Here is a 15,755-nt window from a genome sequence, read left to right on the forward strand (position 1 = left end):
GTATGAAGCGGAAGACGAGACCTCACAATCATTTTCTAAGGGAATCCCTGTCTAACATTGCCATTAATATCAAATGTAGAGCCCAGGCTGATGCGTTACTAACTGAGGTCAAATCTGTTCCATTTCCTATTTATCAATGTAATGTTTTGCATTGAAAAGCTGGTATGAAACTGTTAATGGATAGTGTGGCACTATATCAGTATGGTGGAACAAATGTCAACAAGCACAAGTATGTATGCATTCACTTCTTTGAACTAATATCAGCAGTGTTCGCCTCAGATGGGCCATTTCCCAGGACGTAGGCCCCACAGACCTAGAAATGTTATGTTTAAAGGGAAATCTAAAAAGCCAAAGGATATTTTACGTCAACATTGTCTGCGCCGAATATGCTCGGTACATTGTATGTCTGGAGTCAGGTACTGAGAAACTACCATACGAGTATTTGAGGGCCCTAAAACTACTGGATAACATTTTACACTGAGGGCCCTAAAACTACTGGAAAACATTTTACACTGAGGGCCGCAAAACTACTAGATAACATTTTACACTGAGGGCCCTAAAACTGCTGGATTACACTTTTTACTGAGGGCCCCAAAACTACTAGATTACATTTTACATTTAGGCCCCAAAACTCCTGGATTACATATCATACTGAGGGCCTCAAAAAACTACTGGATAACATTTTACACTCAGGGCCCTAAAACTACTGGATTACCCTTTATACTGAGGGCCCCAAAACTGCTAGATTACATTTTACACTTAGGCCCCAAAACTCCTGGATTACATATCATGCTGTGGGCCTCAAAAAACTAATGGATAACATTTTATACCATGGGCCCCAAAACTACTGGATTATATTTTATTCTGAGGGCCCCAAAACTACTGGATTTGATTTTATATTATGGGCCCCAAAACTACGGGATAACATTTTAAAGGGAGGGTTCCAAAACAACTGGATTACATTTCATACCGTGGGCCCGAAACTACTGGATAACATTTCATACTAAGAGCCTAAAACGACAGGATTTTATTTCATACTGTGGGCCCAAAAACTAATAGATAACATTTTATACTGAGGGCCCCAAAACTACTGGATTACATTTTATACTAAGGACCCAAAAAACTACTGGATTACATTTTATACTAAGGCCCAAAACTACTGGATTACATTTTATACTAAGGGCCCCAAAACTACTGGATTACATTTCATACTAAGGGCCCCAAAACTACTGGATTACATTTTATACTAAGGCCCAAAACTACTGGATTACATTTCATACTAAGGGCCCAAAAACTATTAGATTTAATTTCAAAATGAAAATGTGGTGACACTGAAATGATAAAAGTCCAGTAAAGAGCCCATTGCCCCACTTGCTGTTTTAGGGTATGTACACATGGTGCAGATATGTTGCAGATTTTCAACAGCAGATTCATGTGCAGAAAATCAGCAGTGTATAACAGTAGCAGAAAAAAGACTAGGATTTGTAAAAAATTTTGTTCACAAATCCGCACAAAATCTGTGCGGTGCGGATTATAAATCTGCCTCTTGTCAATTTATTCTGCAGAATTACTGCAGATTTAGACCAGATTTTCCCCAGATTTTCCCCATAATGAAGTCAAAATCTGTAATACATTTTTGCAGATTTCAGTGGAAATGCTATGAATCTGGAGCAAACTCCGCAACTACAGATTTTACATACACAGTTTTTTGTCTACTGCAACATTCATATAATCCGCACCAATCTGCAGACAAGAAAGTGCTTTTCTCAAATAGGCAAGTGGTACACTGTAATCATTGGGCCCATTATCTTTGTGTTTTCACATCTGTGGAAAGGAGCCACCGTAAACTTTACCATGTAGAAAGAAGATAGCACCAACGTCATCCTGTGCCTCTTATGTCTATGGGTAACATAGCGGCCGCTGAGGCTCACACTAAAATGCCCCTAAAGAATGAAGCTTTTAGGTATCTATTAGGAATAACTCACAATCTAGTTAGGGATATAGGCACCTCAGGCGTCTATTACCTCTCTTAATCCAGATAAACGAATCCATAAGGGCCAGTATCACCCTATGATCCAGTGTTTTCCAGCAAGGGTGCCTCCAGATCTCACAAATCTACAACTCCCAGCATGGTTGTCACTGTCTGAACTTGCTGGGAGTTGTAGTTTTGCAACATCTGGAGGTCCACCGTCTGGACAACACTGGTCTTTACAGTACCCAGCCCCTGTACTTGACCTACATGGACAATTGAAAGATCCTGAATTTTAAGACCACTGGTCTAGACAGGCCTTTAAGCCTTTATGGCATAGTTAATGTTAAACCGTTCTATGACTTATAGGAAAACCAAAGCTAAACATAAAACCCTGGAATCACAACATTTTAGACTAATATTATTTCTCCTTGCTTTGAAGATAAGTCGCAGATTCCAAGAATAAGACCGAGAGGAGTTTACCTATTCAATAGTGTCCACCTGTTTATTCTGTGCAATGAGAACAATTAGGAACCTGACTTTCAAGGAAAAAAACCCGTCTAACATCCTCATCATTCACAGACAGTAGGAATGTGACAACATGAGCGGTCAACAGAGTAGAAGACATCACTACCGCAAGGTCTCCTCAGTACGCTGAGCGCACGGAGAAGAAGCCTTTACTTAACTGTCAGTAAAAGGTAATCTGACATGATGACCTATTGTAACTCATAGAGCAGAACATAAACTCGTGTGGCCTGAACTGCTGACAGGGTGCAAACAGGTTTATGGGTAGGACTCCTATCACAGGAACATGTAATGCTTACACTTATTAAGATAGAATCCTGGCATTGAGTGCTAATAAGAGGACTGCAGCTACAGAAACATGTTTATTTTACATGCTGCTCTTCCGTACTATATAAAAAGGATATCTCCGTAGCTCTCTGTGGATCTTCAGATGTTGCAGAACTACAACTCTCAGCATTCCCGGACAGCATGCTGGGAGTTGTAGTTTTGCAACAACTTGAGGTTGACAGTTTGCATATGTGATGGCCCAGTGCGGGAGATGTTGCCCCGTACCCTTGCTGTCCTGTCAGGCAGCCTCATTCAGTATCCCCAGGGCCCCTCGCACCTGTCCCCCCCCCCCCCCCATACATACGTTCTGCAATGTATTGTATTATAAAATGTGTTGTAAGAGTTATGTCATGTGATTGTTACCCAGGAGGTGCCAGGTGATCCCAAGAGTGACCTCTGGGCTCCCTATAGTTTCCCCCATATAAGCCCTGGGTGGCGCTAGCCCTTCTCTGTTGGAGCTTAGAGCTCTTGCTTCCTGCTGAGGTCCAGTGCAGTCTAGTGTGTGTGTCCTGAGTGTTGGAGGCCTCAAAGTCAAGTCCTGCAGTCACCATCAACTCAAGTAAGATAAAGTCACAGCTTTATGAGTCAAGTCAGTCCCTGTCATCTGTCAAGTCAGCGTGGTCTGCATTCAATTGTCCAGTCCTACTACAAGTCCCAGCAAACCCTTAAGGTCTCTGCGTCACTGGTCACCTCCTTGGGCCCTGGCTGAACTGTATAGACTTTACCATCTGTCTACCCTCAGTAAAGCTACTGTTGTCTGTAACTTGGCGTCAGAGTCTTTATTGCCCCGGTGCCTACCCAGGATCCAGCGGTATTACCTTCGGGTGGTATTGAGGATAAACCACGCCTTGGGGTCACAAATACAAGGGGTTAATGCCATCTGCCCCTAGGGTAACAACATCAGCCCTCATCACACCCCGTTACCACAGATACCTAAACTCTATGGACTTATAAAGCCTCTAAGACATTAAACAATAGACTTAAATAGAATAACATTGGTGACTAGTGATAAAAGGTTATAGTAGGAAGCAGCTTCAGGAAACGTAACACACTCAACATAATATTACAGAATACCTTGTGAATAAATCTTGAACATCCCCTTACTTGACAATTCTCTTGACCCATTTTCCGGACGTGACAAGTCAGCGTCTGGTTATGTCACTTCGACTCACACGTGGGTTCCCCAAAAAATGTACTTACTAAAATCTCTTCTGCAACATGTGACCCGGCAAATGAAATCTCTGCCATGCGATCCTGCTGATTCATGTCAAAAACGGGATCGGTGATGTCAGAGGCCAAAAAAAAACCCTGCTTTGATCTACGCTGTCATGTTTGGTTATTGGCTATAGGAGATTTATAATGGACCTCAATATAGTCAATGAACAGTGAACATCCTTTTCTTTTCCAATTTCTAAACATGGATGTAATTTTAGGGAGTGCACCAGAGCCCTGGTGTCTGAGAGGGCTCCAAGAAGACACCAGTCTAAATGGCACATGGGAGACATGGGGCCCTGTTACAGAGTTTGCACTGGGGCCCAAATGTTACACGTTAGGCCTCTTTCACATGACCGTTGAGCTCCGCTATGAGGAGCTTCGTAGGCAATTCCATCAAAACGGCAGGAGTTTAGCGGGAAAAAATAATAATATACATACTATCTGATCTCCAACAGATCCTATTTAAGTCAATAGAATCCGTCAAAACCCCATGGTGTCAGTTGTGCTCTAACCCATTTTGGGGGCAAAAAAAATTGCCAAATGGACCCAGAACGGGACAGAGCACGACAGCAATCTGAACTTATCCTTATCCCTCTGTTTCCAAACTATATATGGTTCTTACTGTCATTGCCATAGTATATAACAACAACACATCAACGAGAACTCACAATGCAGAAGATACATTTGTATTATATTTAATATGATCAGGATGATTCCCGGTAACTTAATGTATCAAAGTGATTTTTTTTTTAACGATTATATCTGAATAGTTGTAAAGAATACAGTGGCATGGAAAACAGATGGTGAATAGAGGTAAAACCATATATGCAGATTGAATAACTGAGAATTTAGATAATCTGGCTAATCTATCATTATTATGGTGCATTACCTCGAGTAATCTGAGAAATTACCATATTACAAAATAGGTAATGGGATCCGTTGGAGAACGGTCTGCTGCAATCTTTCTGTAACCCGGACACAGTACATACCGTATCAGAGCCAGTATATAGCACCCTGTCCTATTCTTATCCCTGGCTACATATTACCATAACCGACCCATCTCATACCTTCCGTATATCACATACTGACCACTTTTCTGACCTCAGTACATTATATATACTGAATACTGACTAATCTGTAGTAAATAACATAACTATCCTATATGTCCATTTAAAGTACAACTGTTAACTTTGTAGCCCTCAATATAATAATTATATATATATATATATATATATATATATATATATATATATATATATATTTTTTTATAGAACTCAGAAAAGCAGCACATCCACAGAAAAGCAGCAGCAGATTCCAATAAGGTGCACGCAGTCATAGGAGACTTGGTAAAGGACTCCAACTTCAATAAAAAGAATAGACTGCAGCACACAGAAGTATCTTGGTGCAAAAAAAGGTGATTTATTCCATCTTCAGCAAAAAAATATATAAGGTGCAACGTTTCGGTAGTCTCACACCACCTGAAGATGCCTGAAGATGGTGGTGTGAGACTACCGAAACGTTGCACCTTATATATTTTTTTGCTGAAGATGGAATAAATCACCTTTTTTTTTTGCACCAAGATACTTCTGTGTGCTGCAGTTTATTCTTTATATATATATATATATATATATATATATATATACATATATATATATCTTAGTACAGCAGAAAATGACCAGGTTCTAGCCCATTGAATAGTATTTTCTTACATGCTGCAAAACTATAACTCCCATCATCATGCCCAGAGATGGGAGTTGTAGTTTTGCAACAGCTGGAGAACTACAAGTTGTAGAACACCATCTACTGATCAGTAATAGTAACTAATAAATATTACAAACTAACTGACACTTTAATATAAATAATATTAATAAATAAATATTGAAATAGCAACAATGTTTCCAAATTGTAAACAAGCCTATGTATACTGAATAAATCGATCACTGGTCTCCAAACTGTGGACCTCCTTGCAAAACTACATCTCCCAGCATGCCCGGACAGCCTTTGGCTGTCCGGGCATGCTGGGAGATGTAGTTTTTCAACATCTTGAGGTCTACAGTTTGGATACCATTGATATGGATCATAGTGTTGTAGATGCAAATGTGAATTAAATCAATTGCTATAGGGTGACATTAGCAGGGGACCCCCCAAAATAAACAGGGATAGGTTTGTTTTGGACATTAGAGGAGATGACATTTCCCAGGCTTCCTACATCTCTAAAAGGCATGTAGCCCCTTTAATAACAGGTATGTCCCATCACCAGGGAATTCCAGGGCACATGTAGGGGATACAAGTTAGTAACATGAAGATCACTGACCTGCAATGTGTACCAGTCAGCAGGACTAGCTGTGCTCTTGATAGCCACTTGTTATCTTGCAGCTCAGTAGTAGTCAGCCATAAGCTGGGGGGGGGGGGGAGAGTCCAGGCAAGATATGGTGATAGTGTCCACTATAGCTGTCACATGGAGTGAGGACACTTCAATCTATTCTCTGTCACTGGGTCTCTTCCCTCTCATCAGATCCTGCCTGCACTATAGTGTCAAAGCTCTCTGCTGCCTGTCACTCCCCTTTCCTCTCTCAGGTCCTCCCTCTCTCCACCCCAAACCCTCACAGACTGAGGAGAGCACATTGCTAGCTGTGCTATCTATCCTCACTGACCAGCAGCCCCTGGCTGTCTCATCTGACTGCTTGTAGGGTGCCCAAAGTATTCTCCAAATATTATTTCTAATAAACCTGATTAAGGTGATACTGCCACCTGGTGGCCCATAAGTTACCTCCCTCATCAAAGTTGGGTGCTTCATGTTCAGTTTAGATCTACTGGAGATGATGGATGGATGGATAGATAGATAGATAGATAGATACACAGAAAGATAGATAGAAAGATAGATAGATAGATAGATAGATAGCTTAGAGAAAAGTTTCGGCAGCACTAGAAAAAAGTCCAGGTAGGTGCTCACTGTACAGTAACCCCCCGACATGCGATGGCCCCGACATATGATCAAATCGACATACGAAGGCGTCTCAGAGGCCATCGCATGTCAATGTTAGCATCGACATACGATGCTTTTATATGTCGGGGCCATCGCATTAACTGCTATCCGACAGCGCAAAATGCTTAAACTGCTGTCGTATAGCAGTGTAATGTGCCCCAGCAGGTTCACTTACCTATCCCTGCTGCTCCGGGTCCTCTCCGGGGTCCGGGCCTCCCTTTTCGGCGTCGTTATTACGTAGCTGTGCACGCCGACCCGGTGCACTAACATAATAACGTCACCAGAAAGCGAGGCCCGGACACCGGAGAAGATGTGGAAGACCCAGAAGAAGATGCCGGAGCAGCGGGACCCCATCGGGAGCCCCTGGGAGACCATTGGGAGCGGTGAGGACGCGGTCCGGAGTGGCGGGGACAGGTGAGTATTTAATGCACTTTTACATTGCACGAATCCCTCAACATACGATGGATTCGACAAACGATGGGCCGTTTGGAACAAATTACCATCGTATGTTGAGGGACCACTGTAGGTGGACTTAGTCCCAGAAGTCCCAGACGATACCAATAGTAGAAAACTGCAGCACACAGGTGACTTGGTGAAGAATATGTGGCTTTATTCACCAAACAATGGCGACGTTTCGGCTGCCTCTCACATTGTCGAGCCATATTGTCGAGCCATTGGCTGTGAGAGGCAGCCGAAAAGTCGCCATTGTTTGGTGAATAAAGCCACATATTCTTCACCAAGTCACCTGTGTGCTGCGGTTTTCTACTATTGGTATATAGATAGATAAATAGATAGATACCATATAGAGAAGCGGTGGAACTACAATATGGTGAAAAAAAAGTGTTGTCTTTATTAACTCCTTAGCGAGCTATGTTTCAGCAACCTCAGGCTACCATTGTCACAACACATTTTTCACCATATTGGAGTGCCACTGCTTCTCTGTATCGTAACTATTGGGATCCCTGACCCGGATCAATGACAGGAGGCACCTGTGCACATTACTATACAGGATTGCTGCTTTCTGGGATTAGATAGATAGGTAATAGGTAGATACTTGATAGGTAGAGGCACTGTAGATTATGGTTAAAGGGGTTTTTTATGGTTAAAGGGGTTAAAAGTTTTTTTTAAAAGTTTTTCCCTGGAATACCCCTTTAAGTAGATGCATAGAAGGTAGATAGATACTATGTAGATAGATAGATAGATAGATAGATAGATAGATAGATAAATTTATTTTCTGTCTGACCACAGTGCTCTCAGAAGCAAATCCCCATAGTAAACCTATCCTGCTCTGGACAGTTTCTTACATGGGCAGAGGTGTCAGCAGAGAGCATTGTAGCTAGACAGAAAAGAAATTCAAAAAGAAAAGAACTTCCTCTGTAGTATACAGCAGCTGATAATTACTGGTAGGATTAAGATTTTTTAATAGAAGTCATTTACAAATCTGTTTAACTTTCGGGCACCAGTTGATTGAAACATTTTTTTTCCCAGCGGAGTACCCCTTTAATTTGGTTGAGCTTGAAGGGAAAGTGAATTATTTCCTTCCAACAATCCCAGCGGACCTCTCATTCAGATCCAAACGGGTCTGTAGTAAATAGCACTACCAGTCTTATCTTGGTGTTGCAGATTTCCAAAATTTTCATAACTCCCCCCCCCCCCCCCCCCCCCAAATACACAGCTAGCCAAATATGAAGCAGAACAGTAAACAGAAAGAGACATTAAAGGGGCATTCATGCCTGGACAGCCGAAGGCTGTCCAGGAATGCTGGGAGTTGTAGTTTTGCAACAGCTGAAGGCACCCTGGTTGGGAAGCAATGCTGTAGACAGAAAGGAGGCTCAGCAGTGTTGCATAGCTAGAGTATAAGGGGTGCAGAGGTAACAGATGCCCCAAAGCTCGTTCTGCCATATAAAAAGACACCAGTATTATAAAGGACGCATGGTAGATGTGATCCAGGTTATGCCTCATAAAAGAATTGCCAGTGTTTATGTTACGGACTCTTAGATTAGTTATAAGACATGCAGCAGAGCGGACAATTTCTCTTTATTACTTGACCAGCTCCCCCACTGTACTGTTTTCTTACACTTGTTATACAAATAAAAAAAATAAAAAAGAATTGCCAGTGTTTCCCAACCAGTGTGCCTCCAGCTGCTGCAAAACTACAACTCCCAGCATGCTCGGACAGCTAAAGGCTGTCCGGGCATGCTGGAAGTTTAAGTTTTGAAACAGCTGAAGGCACCATGGTTGGGAAGCACTGCTGTAGTCAGAAAGCAGGCTCAGCAGTAAAGTATAAGGGGTGCAGAGGTAACACTGTTTCCTAACCAGGGTGCCTCCAGCTGTTGTAAAACTACAACTCCCAGCATGATGGGAGTAGTAGTTTTTTAACAGCTGGAGGCACCCTGGTTGGGAAACACTGGTTTAAGCACTTTATATACACTTGGAACTCTGCACTTTAATGTGACACTGGTCACATTTTAATACCTTTTATTTTGTATAGGTATAGGAATTATATAGGTATAGGTATAGGTATAGGAAGAGATAGCTGTCAGCCATACATATACATTCATCTGAAGCACATTCCAGCTTTAAAGGGGTACTCCAGTGAAAACCTTTTTTCTTTTAAATCAACTGGTGGCAGAAAGTTAAACATATTTGTAAATTACTTCTATTAAAAAATCTTAATCCTTCCAGTACTTATTAGCTGCTGATTGCTACAGAGGAAATTCCTTTCTTTTTGGAACACTAATGACATCACGAGCACAGTGCTCTCTGCCGACATCTCTGTCCATTTTAGCAACCAAGCATAGCAGATGCATAGCAGATGCATAGCAGATGTAAGTATGCTAAGCGCAGCATGGTGGCTCAGTGGTTAGCACTGCTGCCTTGCAGTGCTGGGGACTTGGGTTCAAATCCCACTAAGGACAACAATAAATAAAGCGTTATTATTATAATAATGTCAGCGGAGAGAACTGTGCTTGTGATGTCATCAGAGAGCATTCCAAAAAGAAAAGAATTTCCTCTGTAGTATTCAGCAGCTAATAAGTACAGGAAGGATTAAGATCTTTTCATAGAAGTAATTTACAAATATGTTTAACTTTCTGCCACCAGTTGATATAAAAAAAAAAGGTTTTCACCGGAGTACCCCTTTAAAGCTGGAATGTGCTTCAGATGAATGTATATGTATGGCTGACAGCTATCTCTTCCAACCCCCCCACCCCCCATACAACTGTATACTTAGCTCGGCCGAGTATGCATGTGTTCCAAACGGGGATAAGAGAAAGAGCTGCTGCCAGAATCTTGTGTTACTGGCATTTGCCCTTGGAGAACAAAAAGGATTGGGCAGGTGGAAATCTAAGGCTATGTTAATCATGTGGCGAATAATGTGCGGAATGTGGAAAACATGGGCGGAAAATAGGTTCATTGTTTCTGCCAATTCCGAAATCAGGATTTTTGAGGAAATTTCGCTATGTGAACAGTGCCGCAGAGTCACATTGAAATCAGTGGGACTCTGCTGCAGAGGAATTTCATAGCCTAAGAGTTCAAGCCTTTTTCCCCCCTTATATCTGCCATTGGGGAAAATTGGTAGTCCCTCATACACATTAAACAGTTGGCTGGTTACATTTATATTGGTGGGTTTGGCCGACATTAATCTTATGTGTATGGCCGACTTGAGACAGGTTACCTGATAAAACATGACAGAAAAATGACGTTCTGTGCCAGCAAAACCGGGATGTGCTGCAGATCTGTAGCAGAAATATATAATTATTTTGTCCTTTGGCAGCTTACACTTTTGGCACAACACCTAAAGGAAATGTAGAATAAGAATATATCCTTTATTTTTGTTTCATCACACTATAGCAGTGGTCTCCAAACTGTAGACCTCCAGCTGTTGCAAAACTACAACTCCCAGCATGCCCGTACAGACAACGGCTGTGTCTCTGTGAGGAGTCCACATAAAAAAAGTGTGCACTGAGGAAAAGCAGGGCTCTGTACACTGAGGACAAGCAGGGCTCTGTACACTGAGGACAAGCAGGGCTCTGTACACTGAGGACAAGCAGGTCTCTGTACACTGAGGACAAGCAGGGCTCTGTACACTGAGGACAAGCAGGGCTCTGTACACTGAGGACAAGCAGGGCTCTGTACACTGAGGACAAGCAGGTCTCTGTACACTGAGGACAAGCAGGGCTCTGTACACTGAGGACAAGCAGGTCTCTGTACACTGAGGACAAGCAGGGCTCTGTACACTGAGGACAAGCAGGGCTCTGTACACTGAGGACAAGCAGGGCTCTGTACATTAAGGAAAAGCAGGGCCCTGTACACTGAGGACAAGCAGGGTTCTGTACACTGAGGACAAGCAGGGCTCTGTACACTGAGGACAAGCAGGGCTCTGTACACTGAGGACAAGTAGGGCTTTGTACACTGAGGACAAGCAGGGCTCTGAGCACTGAGGACAAGCAGGGCTCTGTACAATGAGGATGAGCAGGGCTCTATCCACTGAGGATGAGCAGGGCTCTGTACTCTGAGGACAAGCAGGGCTCTGTACTCTGAGGACAAGTAGGGCTCTGTACACTGAGGACAAGCAAGGCTCTGTACACTGAGGACAAGCAGGGCTCTGTACATTAAGGACAAGCAGGGCCCTGTACACTGAGGGCAAGCAGGGTTCTGTACACTGAGGACAAGCAGGGCTCTGTACACTGAGGACAAGCAGGGCTCTGTACACTGAGGACAAGTAGAGCTTTGTACACTGAGGACAAGCAGGGCTCTGTACACTGAGGACAAGCAGGGCTCTGTACACAGAAGACAAGCAGGGCTCTGTACACCGAGGACAAACAGAGAGGACAAACAGGGCTCTGTACACTTAGGACAAGCAGGTCTCTGTGCACTTAGGACAAGCAGGACTCTGAGCACTGAGGACAAGCAGGGCTCTGTACACTGAGGACAAACAGGGCTCTGTACACTGAGGACAAGCAAGGCTCTGCACACTGAGGACAAGCAGGGCTCTGTGCACTTAGGACAAGCAGGACTCTGAGCACTGAGGACAAGCAGGGCTCTGTACACTGAGGACAAGCAGGGCTCTGGGCACTGTGGACAAGCAGGGCTCTGTACACTGCGGACAAGCAGGGCTCTGTGCATTGAGGACAAACAGGGCTCTGTACACTGAGGATGAGCAGGGCTCTATGCACTGAGGACGAGCAGGGCTCTGTACTCTGAGGACAAGCAGGGCTCTGTACACTGAGGACAAGCAGGGCTCTGTACACTGAGGATGAGCAGGGCTCTGAACTCTGAGGACAAGCAGGGCTCTGTACACTGAGGACAAGCAGGGCTCTGTACACTGAGGACAAGCAGGGCTCTGTACACTGGTGACAAGCAGGGCTTTGTACACTGAGGACAAGCAGGGCTCGGTACACTGAGGACAAGCAGGGCTTTATTACATGCTCCTGGCTCACACAGCAGGATGATTGACGAGCCAGGAGCCTGCTCGTCCTGCCCTCACTTCACTTCCTGTATTTTGTCTCCTCACAGAAATAGCTGCAGGGACAGTATTTTTTCACCCAAAAATATACAAATTATTTACCCAAGGAATATTACAAATACAGGTTTGTCATCCTGTGCTCTGGAGGGGGCGTGTCACCTCTCTGCGTAACTTATCTTCCCCCCTGAGTGTTTGGTCTCTTCATCCAACTACTGCAGGCTACTCTGTAACCCCCTCCTGTCTGTTTTCATGCTGCAATCAGATAGGACAGGAGTGCGCACAGAGGAGCGCTAGTCCCCCCCTCACTCACTATACATTCACTTCTTCACTGAGTCTGCTGTGCTGTGCTGGATGTCTTCATTCAATCACTGCAGGCTGCTCTGTAACCTCTTCCTCTCAGTTTTCTTGCTGTAGTCTGACAGGACAGGAGTGAGCACACAGGACTCCTAGTACCACCCTCACTTACTGGACTTTGTCTCAGCCTGTGATTTCGCTGGGACAAAGGTAATGCTGTAACCGGACAGGATTATGTTCTGGATGGTATGAGGTGGTTTTTATAAATGATGATTTCTATAAAGAAGAAATAAAAATTTGTATAATATAAGTCATTAATAGGTGGTTTAACCCCTTAAGGACCCATGACGTATGAGTACGTCATTAGTCCCGATCCTGCGATATAACGCGGGGCCTCACGGCGACCCCGCATCATATCGCGGCAGGACCGAGGTCATAGTAAAGCCGGGACCCGCCGCTAATAGCGTACAGCACCGGCTAGCCCGGCTAGCTCAGGGAGCTGTTCGGGATCGCCGCGGCATAATAGTGGCATCCCGAACAGCTGTAGCACAGAAGGAGGTCTCTTACCTTCTCCTGTGCTGTCCGATCGCCGAATGAATGCTTCAAGCCTAAGATCTAGGCTTGAGCAATCAATCGCCGAAAACACTGATTGATCCATTCCTATGGAGATGCATCAATCAGTGTAAAAGATCATTTAATGCAATGTTATAGCCCCCTATAGGAGCTATAATATTGCATAAGAAAAGTGTAAAAAAAATCATTAACCCTTTCAATTATCCCTTCCCCTAATAAAAGTTTGAATCACCCGGCATTTCCAAGAATAAAAAAAAACAGTGTAAATAAAAATAAAAATAAACATATGTGGTATCGCCGTGTGCGGAAATGTCCGAATTATAAAAATATACCACTTTTTAAACCGCACATTCAATGGCGTACACGCAAAAAAATTCCAAAGTCCACAATAGCGCATTTTTGATCACTTTTTATACCACAAAAAAAGGGAATAAAAAGTGATCAAAAAGTCTGATCAGAACAAAAATGGTACCGCTAAAAACTTCAGATAGCAGCGCAAAAAAATGAGCCCTCATAGTGCCCTGAACATGGAAAAATAAAAAAGTTATAGGGGTCAGAAGAAGACCATTTTAAACGTATAAATTTTCCTGCATGTATTCATGATTTTTTTCTGAAGTGATACAAAATCAAACCTATATAAGTAGGGTATCATTTTAACCGTATGGACCTACAGAATAAAGATTAGGTATCATTTTTGCCAAAAAATGTACTGCGTAAAAACGGAAGCCCCCAAAACTTACAAAATAGTGTTTTTTCATCAATTTTGTCGCACATTGATTTTTTTTTTACCGTTTCACCGTAGATTTGGGGGTAAAATGACTAATGTCATTACAAAGTAGAATTAGTGATGCAAAAAAGAAGCATCGTATAGAATTTTAGGTGAAAATTTTAAAAAGTTATGATTTTTTAAAGTTAAGGAGGAAAAATTGAAAATGAAAAAACGGAAAAAGCCCGGGTCCTTAAGGGGTTAAACTTAGACAGTGAAGAGCCACTGGAATAAATCTGGTGCATTTTAAACTTTCAAGTTTAAGTTTACACTGTCCATAAATGAGACAGTTTTGGTCAATTAAATCCATAGGGGGAGATTTATCAAAGTTGTCTATGTCCCGCATCAATATAGACCAAACCACAGAGGGTTAGTCTGGTCTATTGTTCGCCTAATTTATCAAATGGCGCACGGCTCATGATAAATTCTGCGCACAGACTTCAGGATCTATGCTTTAGACTGTATGTAAATCTGCTTTAACATGGTCTGACATTTCGGCGTACTTTCAGCCAATGCGACTTGTCGCTGAAAAGTCGCTTTTGATAAATTCAGCACCAATGCATTTTCCAATGCATTTCCGTCTAAAATAGACTAGAATGCATCATGCTCTCAAAATCCTCTAGAGGAAATGTCGCAAAAACAATCGCACATATTTAGACTGCGACTTTCTGTGCGACAAATTTAGACAGGAAAAAACAGTCTAAATCCTTTGATAAATATCCCCCATAGTGTTCTATATCTTTAAACCTTAAATAGAAACTGATGACTTACGTGGGGAACTTTAGGCCAAATAGATGCGCCAATGTTTTTCTCACAGCTTGTGCAGGTTGTTGCGCTGATGCATTTGTGTTATCATCACCATCATCATCAGCATAATATTCTTAGTTATAAAAATAGATCACTTTTTTTTTTTGATAGATTACAATCTGTGATTATCTTTGAGTTTTTTATTTGGTTAAGATAAAAAACACTTGGGTATCTATCATTTTGATTTAGGACATTTTCCTATTGGTGCAGATACACCGCTGAACACAGATGACAATTGTTCTGTATCCTGGATACAAACTATGCTAAGGCAGCACATTCACTATTGCACAAATTTTCACATTTGTCGTCCTAGAGACGTAGATGAACATCCACAAACCACTTTTGAAACCATCCTCTTAAAATGGGGATGTATGTCATATTGCAAACGCACACAAAAATAAGAGCTGTGGGGAACGAACATGAAATGTCCTAAAAACACCCCAGGATTTAGTTTCAACTTCTGATTTCTCATGAACAGGTAATGTAGAGTCGTGAGGTTCCAAACCTCTTTCACCTCAAGTATATATAAAGCCGTTTAGTAGTCAATAACCATAGAAGGAACTTTTATAATAGAAACTTTTTTTTGTTCCTGGAAGGATTTCCAGATATTTAAAGGGGTACTCCGGCCCTAAGACATCTTATCCCCTATCCAAAGGATAGGGGATAAGATGCCTGATCGTGGGGGGCCCGTTGCTGGAGACCCCCGCAATCTTTCATGCAGCACCCTGCTATTATCAGCCTCCAGAGCGAACATCGCTCCTAGTCTGATGAATCACGATCATGGGGCCGGAGTATTGTGACGTCACGGCTCCGCCCCCGAGTGACA

At 42.7% G+C, this 15,755-nt stretch overlaps 1 protein-coding gene across 4 annotated transcripts in view; it reads right to left on the reverse strand.

The window, feature by feature from the left end:
* The window catches only part of PPARG (peroxisome proliferator activated receptor gamma), a 149,502-nt gene that overhangs the window by 59,739 nt on the left and 74,008 nt on the right, over positions 1-15,755 (reverse strand). Inside the window, exon 1 of one of the 4 annotated variants that reach the window (XM_056524259.1) lies at positions 6,351-6,523. The exons of the other annotated variants lie outside the window; for them this stretch is intronic. The gene's annotated coding sequence lies outside the window, so the exon portion shown is untranslated. Of the gene's footprint in view, positions 1-6,350; positions 6,524-15,755 lie in introns of those variants that run through there. 4 annotated transcript variants of the gene reach the window in all.

The sequence above is a fragment of the Hyla sarda genome, chromosome 6 (assembly GCF_029499605.1).
Source record: "Hyla sarda isolate aHylSar1 chromosome 6, aHylSar1.hap1, whole genome shotgun sequence".
In the NCBI taxonomy this organism is placed as follows: Eukaryota; Metazoa; Chordata; class Amphibia; order Anura; family Hylidae; genus Hyla; species Hyla sarda.